The sequence below is a fragment of the Hyaena hyaena genome, unplaced genomic scaffold (genome assembly GCF_003009895.1).
Source record: "Hyaena hyaena isolate Hyena2069 unplaced genomic scaffold, ASM300989v1 scaffold_146, whole genome shotgun sequence".
Lineage (NCBI taxonomy): Eukaryota > Metazoa > Chordata > Mammalia > Carnivora > Hyaenidae > Hyaena > Hyaena hyaena.
This window is the reverse complement of record NW_024080778.1, coordinates 846,045-856,631: the sequence shown is the minus strand read 5'-3', so window position 1 is coordinate 856,631 and position 10,587 is coordinate 846,045. Positions and strand designations below refer to the sequence as shown.

The 10,587-nt window shown below is 37.7% G+C and overlaps 1 pseudogene; it reads left to right on the top strand.

Moving 5' to 3' along the window:
- The first annotated feature begins 8,127 nt into the window (after window positions 1-8,127).
- Window positions 8,128-9,824, top strand: LOC120236144 (annotated as a pseudogene).
- Window positions 9,825-10,587: the final 763 nt, after the last annotated feature.

Below are 10,587 nucleotides of genomic sequence, written 5' to 3'. Positions count from 1 at the left end.
TGGAATCAGATATCCAAGCAGGGATCAGAGGCACAAGTGGTGTGCTCTCTGTGGGGTGGCACTAAAAACCTGGCAGACAACCAGTTAGCCGTTTATGTAAATGAAGGAGAGCTACTACAGATTCTGGTTCTTGATCCAGCAGTGGGTCACTATAAACTCTCGACAGGCCATAAAAGGAGACTAAGAGGTGGGCAATTCAAGCACAAGAAGAATAAATAATATCCGTCAGACCCATGGCATTCAAAGCTCCCATCAACTGCTCTGACAGCAGGGGTACTACCGGGAACTGCAGAGATGCTGAGTGATAGAATATGACATGAAGTCGAAAGGACACAATAAAGTAACCCAATCATTGGGGAAGAGGCTATAAATTCCAACACCTTGGAGTAAACTCAAAAAGAAATATGCAGGGCTGACATAAAGAAAAATACAAAATTTTACTGGGGAATATAAAAGTGGTCTTAAATAAATGGAGTACAATGCCTTGATAAGGAGAATTCATGTTGTAAAATTTCAAATCTCCTAAATATCATTTATAAATGTAACATAGTCCCATTAAAATTCCAATGCCAAAATTATAGAACAAAAGACTAAAGAATAGAATTAAAACTCTTAAGCAAAAATAACTAGGCAATGTAGTTATAGGTTTCATTGACATAGGTCAATGAAACAGATTCTAAATTCTGTGATACATCCAAGAATATATGAGGATTTAGAATTAGTGAAGCACTTTTATAATCAACGCAGAGTAGATTTTTTATAAATGGTTGCTTTAAAAATTTGTTAACTCAGGAAAAATACATTTAGATTCCTTATGTAATGCCAAATATCAGCATACTTGCATATTTCAATGTAGATTGTATTGTGTATCAGGAAAACACAATAAATGTAATACATATATAATTAAAAAAACAAAAAAAAAGATTAAAAAAAGAACTCAAATGACCAATATGCCTTTGAAAAAATGTTACTCATTACAATTTTTTTTCATTTTATTTATTTTGAGAGAAAACACCAGCTTGAGCCAGAGGAAGCGGGAGAGAAGGAGAGAGAAAGGATCCCAAGCAGGCTCTGCATTGTCAGCACAAAGCGTGATGTGGGGCTCGAACCCATGAACTGTGAGATCATGACCTGAGCCAAAATCCAGAGTCTGGTGCTTAACCAACTGAGCCACCCATGAGCTACTCATTACAATTTAGATCATGCAAGTTAAAATGAGATAGGAGTTTAGCCCACCAAATTAGAATTTAAAAAAGGTTATCACAAGTACCTGTGAGGGTTCAAGAAAAGGGGCACTTCTATTAACTGCAAGTAAGAACTTAAATTAGTACAATCTTTCAAGGAGCAATTTGGCAATATGCTTCCAAAGTGTTAAAAATGTTTAGACTTTTTCACCCAGCTTCCACCTCCTAAAATATGTTAGGACGTAATGAGGACTTCAATCTAGAAATATTATGAACTATGTAACTTGAAAATATGAAATATTTTTCTGTTGCAAAACACTTGGATTTTTAAAAATGATTTTTTAAATGCTAGTGGAAAGAATGAGGGAAGGAAGAGGGAAAGATGAGGGAGAACTGTAAAACAAAACAAATTTATTTTTGGGCTAAAACTTCCACAGCCCCCAAAGAGTTCATTAGTATCAGTAATCAAGAGGTTCTTTCTAAACATGGGAAATACATTCAAATGATTCAAGATTCAAGTCTTATCTAAAAGAAGAAGAAGAAGAAGAAGAAGAAGAAGAAGAAGAAGAAGAAGAAGAAGAAGAAGAAGAAGAAAGACTTATTCAAAACCTTTCTTCAAACCACTCCACAGAGACAACCATTTTTTTTTTTATGTTTTTTATTTATTTCTGAGAAAGAGAGACAGCATGAGCAGGGGAGAGTCAGAGAGAGAAGGAGATACAGAATCTGAAACAGGCTCCAGGCTCTGATCTGGCTGTAAGCACAGAGCCCGATGCAGTGCTCAAACCCACGAACTATGAGATCATGACCTGAGCCAAAGCCAGACGCTTAACTGATTGAGCCACCCAGGCGCCCCAGAGAGGCAACCATTGTTAACCAGTTTCTTGTATGCCCTTCCACACAGTTTTATGTCTATTGTGTCAAATATGTATTTATAGGCTTATTTTTAATCCATAGGGTAGCACACTATACACGTTGTTCTGCACCTTGCTTTTTTCACTTAAGAATTTTTGCGGCGCCTGGGTGGCTCTGTTGGTTAAGTGTCAGACTTTGGCTCAGGTCATGATCTCATTGTTCATGGGTTTGAGCCATGTGTTGGCCTCTGTGCTGAATGCATGAAAGTTGTTTAGGACCCTCTCTCCCTCTCTTTCTGCCCCACCCTCACTCATGCACTCATGTGCACACGTGCTCTTTCTCAAAATAAATAAATAAACTTAAAAAAAAAGAAAAGATTATTTCATTCCTACTTATAAAGAGCATTCTCATTCTTTTAACCAATGCACATAACTCCATCTAATGGCTGAATATAATTATTTAGCCAATCTCCTGTGGACAGGCATTTAGATTGTTGCCAATCTTTACTACAAATAAAGCTTCAATGAGGAACATTGAACAAAGCTCACTTTGCACTTACACAAGTGTGGGGAAATGGGTTCTACTTACAGAAGTGAAAATTGTGTAGGATGGAAAACCGCCACATGGGGAGAAAGTGCCCAAGGTTAGCTAGCAAGATATTATAATAGAATCATGAGTAACTTGTTCTATCACCTGCAGGAAATTACTTTCCATCTGACACCAATATATTATTGTACTTTGATCACAAACTCCACTTGCCCCCCAGATCTTTTGCTTCTTACACATTAATGATTACTGCCTGATTGTTTTCTCCACGTTCACAGGTGTAAGATCTTGTTTTCTTCACATTGCCACATGGGTAATATCTGGAGTGTTCAATAAATATGGAGAGAAAACCCTGTTCAGAGCTCTTTTCTCCTCCCAGACATTAGCCTCTCTCATTTTCAATTCTGTGTCCACTCTCCTGCTGCACAAGAGAGAATTCCAGACTCCATAGTCTGCGACACACATGTATGTCTATAGAAAAAATTCTAAGAAATGGAATTGCTATGTAGAAGGATGGAGCCAATAGAAAGATACATATTATTAAATCATCCTTCTTAGCTGTTGCATTAGTCCACACACTTACCATCTATGAGGGAGAGCACCTGTTTCCACAAACTCATACTAATATTGTGTTGTATGGAATTGTTGGATATTTGCCCACTAAAGAGCAAAAAAACAGTACCAGTGGTGCTTTAATATTGAATTTTTCTTTTTACAAATGAGGCCAACTATTTTGGGTTTAAGGGCCAATTATTTTACTTTTTCATGAACTGTCATATCCTTTACTCATTTTCAGTTGTTTTGGGTTTCTTATTTCTTTAGTGGGGATTTTATATTAAGAAAATTAGCCCTTTAGGGTGCCTGGGTGGTCAGCTGGTTAGGCGTCTGACTCTTGATTTCAGCTCAGGTCATGATCTCACAGTTCATGAGATCAAGCCCTGCTTGGGATTCTCTGTCTCCCTCTCTCTCTGTCCTTCCTCCTCCCACCCCAATTCACTCTCTCTCAGTCTCTCTCTCTCTCTCAAAATAAATTAAAAAACTGTTTTTTAAAAAATAGCCCTTTGTATATGATTTAAAAGTATTTTTTTCATTTGTCTTCTGACTCTGCTAACAGCTTTACTGAGATATAATTGATATACAATATACTGTCTATATCAAAGTGTGCAACTTGAAATATTCTTAATAGGTTTAATTGAGGAACAATTAACCTGCAATAAACTATATATATATTTAAAGTATACAATTTGGTAAATTTTTACTTATGTATACACTCATGAAATTATCATCACAATCAAGATAAAGAACATATTCCTCACCCCCAAAAGGTTCCTTGTACCCCATTGTAATCCTTTCCTCTTGCCCCTCAGCCTCCCATCCCATCTCCCAGACAACAACAGTTCTGTGTTCTGTGTCACTATTGATTGATTTGCATTTCCCACCATTTTATGTAAATGGAAATATACCATATATACTCTTTTTTAATCTGGTTTCTTTTACTCTGCATAAGTATTGAGATTCATTCATGTTGTGTGTGCCAGTAGTTCATTCTTTTATTGCTGAGTAGTATTCCACAGTCATCCCAAATGACCCTCAAATGAGCTGAGAAAATGTATACATATATGCATACATCCATATATATATATATATATATGTACATCTAGAGAGAAAGAATATGACAAAGTAAATGGAACAAAATGTAAACAATTGATGAAATTGAGAAAAGGATATATAGGAGTTCATTGAACTATTAAACAAAAAGAAGAAGCTTTATTGAGATAATACTTACATATCATATAACTTATCCATTTAAAGTGTGGGTCACATGGCCCATGTTTATGCAATCTTCTGGTGCATCTGCAAAGGCCCATTACCAGAAATATGTGGATGACCCTTCAAGAAAGAGAGCAAAGATATCCTCATCTAGCATGATGAGACCTTGCTGGTAGCTGAGCCCAGTAGTCACTGGGTACCAGTAGTCACTGCAAATCCAAGGAGCTCAGATGCCTTGGTGCACACTCTGAAATCCTACTGAGAAGCCCATTACAAGGAACAGGTTTCACTTTTGTATGAAACAATGGTTGTAGAATTTTAAGATTTTAAAAAAAGAGGTGAGCGACTCTTCCAGGCTAAGATTATGTGAATACACACATCTACTTTTCTCCCTCCCAAAATTCCACAAAATTATAATTATAATAAATGTGCCATGTTTAATATCTAAATCAACAAGTGTGGAGAAAACAGTAGAAGACATTTTAGAAGCAATGTTAGTAGCAACAACATTTTAGAAGTTGGAAGACATAATGCGAGAAAATTGCTCTAGTATCCCCAAGAAACCCAAATCCCAAGCTGGCAGTGAGGAAGGTTCAAAATCAACATCATTTGCACCACAGTCTCAGAAGGATCAGAAATTGGCAACACCAGAAAAGTCTGAAACACAGTGTGAGAGTCCCTGTGTGGGTAGCGCTCACTTTGGCAGCACATATACTAAAATCAGAATGATACAGAAGGTGTGGATAGAAGCTGTTTGAGAAACAGTAAGATCCCGGGTCTCTTACTCCAACCTAGACAAAACAGAGAAGGGACGCCATGGGACCATATGTCTAGTGAATTGCTGAATGCAGACACTCCTCACTTTCTTCCCCAACACAACCTCCAACATGCTGACAGCCAGAAAAGAAACGGAAAAACTCTTTTCCACAGAATCTGATCTTCCTAAGAGGAAGACCTTAAGACACTCACCTCAAAGTTTCTTCTGGAATGGCCCACCCAAATTCTGAGTCACTGAAATTCAAAGTTGAAAAGTTCTTTCCACAAGCTCAGTGTGTATATCAGTTTTTTAGGCTCACACTTTCTTGATCATGAGCAGAGAGCTAAGGGGTTACAAACCTAATAAAGAAAGTCTCTATCACAGAAAATGAAAACTAAAATAAGCAAACAGTGGGGGCAGGGGAAGAAGGCAACTGAGGAGGAGAGAAAAACTTTAAAAATACACCATTAAGTTATTTAAAAGAAAAAGAGGGAAAGAATATGTTGTATCCATGAAACAAAAATAAGATGCAAAAAAAAAAAAAAAGAAAGAAACACATAGAACAGACTCTTAAGACATTAAAAATACAGTAGCAGAGGGGCACCTAGGTGGTTTAGTTGGTTGAGTGTTCGACTCTTTTGTTCTTAATTTTTTTATTTTATTTTTGAGAGAGAGAGAGAGAGCAGAAGTGAGGGATGGGGAGAGAGAGAGGGAGACATAGGATCCAAACCAGGCTTCAGGCTCTGAGCGTCAGCACAGAGCCTGAAGCAGGGCTCGAACTCATGAACTGTGAGATCATGACCTGAGCTGAAGTTGGCACTCAACCGACTGAGCCACCCATGTGCCTCAAGTGCCTGACTCTTGATTTTGGCTCAGGTCATACTTGATCCCAAAGTTATGGGATCAAGCCCCATGTAAGGCTCCACATTAAATGTGGAGCTAGCTTAAGGTTCTCTCTCTCCCTCCCTCTCTCTTTCTCTCTCTCTCTCTGCCTCTGCCCCTCCCCTGCTTGCACTCTCTCACTCTTTAGAAATTTTTTTAAAAGTTTAAAAAATATAATAGCAGAAATGAAAACGTTGATAGACGGATAGATGAAGTTGAGAAAATCAGAAAGCAGAACAAAAAAGTCAAAGAAATGAGAAACAGAAAGAAAAGAAAATTATAACACCATTCCAGAAGGCTTAGCATCTGAGTAATAAGGGAAAGAAGTTGTCAATGAAACAATCTAAGAACATTTCTTAAAACGGAAGAACATGAAATTACTGATATAAAGGGCAATCACTGGCACATTATTGTAAAATTTCAGAACTCTGGGAAGAAAAGTAATTCTCTAACAACTTTCAGAGAGAATAAAACAAATTATATATCAAGAATTAACAATACAATTCTTTATCTCTTTCAGAGATAATTACTGAATATTCACAAGTGAGAGAGTATGATGTCTGGAGTTTTATTTAAAATAATTGCAAGTTGAGTAGGAAGTGGAGGGTGAGCTATAGATGTAACATTATTGACTAGGAATTAATAACTGTGGAAGCAGCATGTTAGGTATGTGGGAAATTATTATATTACTCTATCTCTGTAGATATTTAAAGGAGTCATAGGAATGGTTTGGATTTCTCAGCAACACTAGAAACAAAAAGACAGTGAAGCAATGCTTTTAAAATTCTAAAAGAAATTTATTTCCAAACTAGAATTCTATACCTAGACCTATACCTATAGATCAAGGGCAATGGAAATGCTCAAGTAGATCTTGGCTTTAGATAAATCAACAGCAATCTATCCATCGTACTAGAAAGTAAGACAGAGTATTCCGCTGCAGATACAAGTAAAAAGATCATGGAAGTAAGTGCTAGTCTTCTTCAGATTGCTTCTGATTGCTTTACTCTGAGGACCATAATCTAGTGGGGGATATGGATATATAGATAATGTTGAATATACTAAAATAAGTGTGCTAAGTTCTATAAATAAAGTTATATATAAGATCTCTGCGACCTCAGTCACATTATGGTTCAGGAAAGGTTTTATGGGGTCGGTGATGCCTGAGATGTCTTATGGAATAAATAGTGGTTACATAAATGAAGAAGAAAGGGAAAAACATTCAAGGTAGAAAGATCTCCATTAACAAAGGTACAAAGGAATAAACATCATGGTATGAAGAGAATATAGCACAAAACCAAGCACAAGAAACTGTGCAATAAATACCTACTGGCATGAATTAAATCACTTGGTGTTTTCATGGACTTGGCATATCTGACATAACTGGAGGCCAGGGATGAAACCAGAAAGTATTAAGCAGCTGTCTGTTATCCAAGCGTTACACTAACCATTATGAAAGAGCAGAGTCAGGAAACAAGGTGCTGAAAACTGTACAGGCGTGCCTCATTTTATTGTGCTTTGCTTTACTGCACTTCTCAGATAATTGAGTGTTTTAACAAATTGAAGATTTGTGGCAACCTTATGTCGAGCAAGTCTGTTGGTGCCATTCTTCCAACAGCATTTGCTCACTTTGTGTCTTTGTCACATTTTAGTAATTCTCAAAATAGTTTAAACTTTTATTTTTTTTAAGTTTATTTATTTTTTGAGAGACAAAGACAGCATGGTTTGGGGAGGTGCAGAGAGTGAGAGAGAGTGAAAGAGAGAGAACCCCAAGCAGGCTACCAGCTGGACATGGGGCTTGAACTCATGAAACAGCGAGATCATGACCTAAGCCAAAACCAAGAGACACCGGCACTTAACCAACTGATCCACCCAAGCGCCCCTCAAAATAGTTCAAACTTTTTCATTATTATTACATTTGATATGACGTGATCTTTGATGTAACTATTTTAATTGTTTGAAGGCATCACGAACCACGCCCATATAAGACAGTGAACTTGATAAATGTATTTGTTCTGACTACTCCACAGAGCAGCTGGTCCCTGTCTCTCTCTCTCTCTCTCTCCTCAGGTCTCCCAATTCTCAGAGACACAACAATCTTGAAATTAGGCCAATTAATAACCCTACAATGCCTGTATGTGTTCAAGTGAAAGGAAGAGTCACATGTCTCTCACTTTAACTCAAAAACGAGAAATGATTAAGCTTAGTGAGGAAGGCATGTTGAAAGCTGAGGTAAGCTGAAAGCCTCCTGCACCAAACAGCTTAGCCAGTTTACGAGTGCAAAGGAGAAGTTCTTGAAGAAAATTGTAAGCGCTACCTCAGAGAACACACAAATGAAAAGAACATGAAACAGACTTGATGATATGGAGAAAGTTCCATAGAATTGGACAGAAGATCAAACCAGCCACAATATTCCCTTAAGCTAAAACCTAATCCAGAGCAAGGCCCTAACTCTCTTCAATTCTGTGAAGGCAGAGAGAAGTGAGGAAGCTGCCAAAGAAGAGTTGAAAGCTAGCAGAGGTTGGTTCATGGGTCTGAATAAAAGAAGCCATCTTGGTAACATAAACGTGCAATATGAAACAGCAAGCCCTGATGTAGAAGCTGCAGTGATTATCAAGAAGATCAACCTAAGGTAATTAGTGAAAGTGTCTACACTAAACAACAGATTCTCAGTGTAGATGAAACACCATTATATTGGAAGAGGACTCCATCCAGGACTTTCATAGCCAGACAGAAGTCAATGCCTAGCCTTAAGCCTTCAAAGGTCAGGTTGGCTCTCTTGTTGGGAGCTAATGCAACTGGTGCCTTTAAGTTGAAGCCAATAATCATTTATCATCCTAAAAATCCTAGGGCCCCTAAGATTTATGCTAAATCTACTCTGCCTATTCTCTGTAAATGGAACAACAAAGCCTGATGACAGTTCATCTACTTATAACATGTTTTATTGAATATTTTCAATATTTGTAGTATTTGAGACCTACTGCCAAGGACAAAAGATATCTTTCAAAATATGACTGCTCCTTGACAATGTACCTGGTCACTCAAGAGCTCTGATGGAGATGGACAATGAGATTAATGTTGCCTGCTAACATAACATTCATTCTGCAGCCCATGGATCAAGGAGGAATTTTGAATTTCAAGTTTAAGAAATACATTTCATAAGGCTATAGCTGCCATAGATAGTGATTCCTTTTATTAGTCTGGACAAAGTAAATTCAAAACTTTCAAGTCATTAAGAACATCCATGATTCAAGGAAAGAGGTCAAAATATCAACATTTACAGGAATTTGGAAGAATTTGACTCCAACCCTCATGGATGACTTTGAGAGGTTCAAGACTTCAGTGGAGGAAGTACCGGAGATGTGGTAGAAACAGCAAGAGAACTAGAATTAGAAGTGGAGTCTGAAGATGGGACTGCATTGCTGCAATCTCAGGAGAAAACTTAAGCAGATGAAGAGTTGCTTCTTATGGATGAGCAAAGTAAGTGGTTTGTTGAATGGAACAACAATCTACTCCCACTGGAGATGCTGTGAATGTTGAAAGGACAACAAAGGATTAAGAATATTATGTAAACTTACTTGATAAAGCAGCAGCAGGGTTTGAGAAGACTGACTCCAATTTTGTAGAGGTTCTACTGTGGGTACAATGCTGTCAAATACCATCACATAGCACAGAGAAATCATTTGTGAAAGGAAGAGTCCATCATTACCGCAAACTCCACTGTTGTCTTATTATAGGAAATCACCACAACCACTCCAACCCTCAGCAGCCACCTGAACAGCCTGCAGGCATCCACATCAAGGCAAGACCCTCCACCAGCAAAAAGATTATGACTTGCTAAAAGCTAAAGTGACAGTTAACCATTTTTTATCAGTAAAGTATTTTTTTAATGTTTATTTATTTTTGAGAGAGGGACAGAGACTGAGCACAAATGGGGGAGGGGCAGAACAGGGTCCGAGGCAGGCTCCAGGCTCCCAGCTATCAATACAGAGCCTGATGCTGTGGTCAAACTCATGAATCGCGAGATCAGACCCTAAGCCAATATTGGTTGCTTAATTGACTGAGCAACCCAGGCTCCCCTAAAGTATTTTTAAATTAAGATATGTACATTATTTTTTTAGACATAATGCTATTGCACACTTAACAGGCTGTGGTGTAGTATAAATGTAATTTTTTATACACTGGAAAACCAAAAATTTCATTTGACTTGCCTTGTTGAGATATTCACTTTGTTATGGTAGTCTGAAACTGAATGCTCCCTGGCTGACATTTCATTTGTTTAATTCAGCAATGCTTATCTTTATTTATTCAATTTTTAGTTCATTTCACAAAAAAAAATTTTTTTTCATCCTCCAAAAATTTTAAGCATCTATTTGTATAGAAACTCTTGAAACAAAATAAGTCTGGGGCGCCTGGGTGGCTGAGTTGGTTAAGTGTGACTTTGGCTCGGGTCATGATGTCACAAAGCGAGAGTTTGAGCCCCACATTGGGCTCTGTGCTGGCAGCTCAGAGCCTGGAGCCTGCTTCAGATTCTGTATCTCCCTCTCTTTCTGCCCCTTCTTTGCTTATGTTCTGTCTCTGTCTCTCAAAAATAAA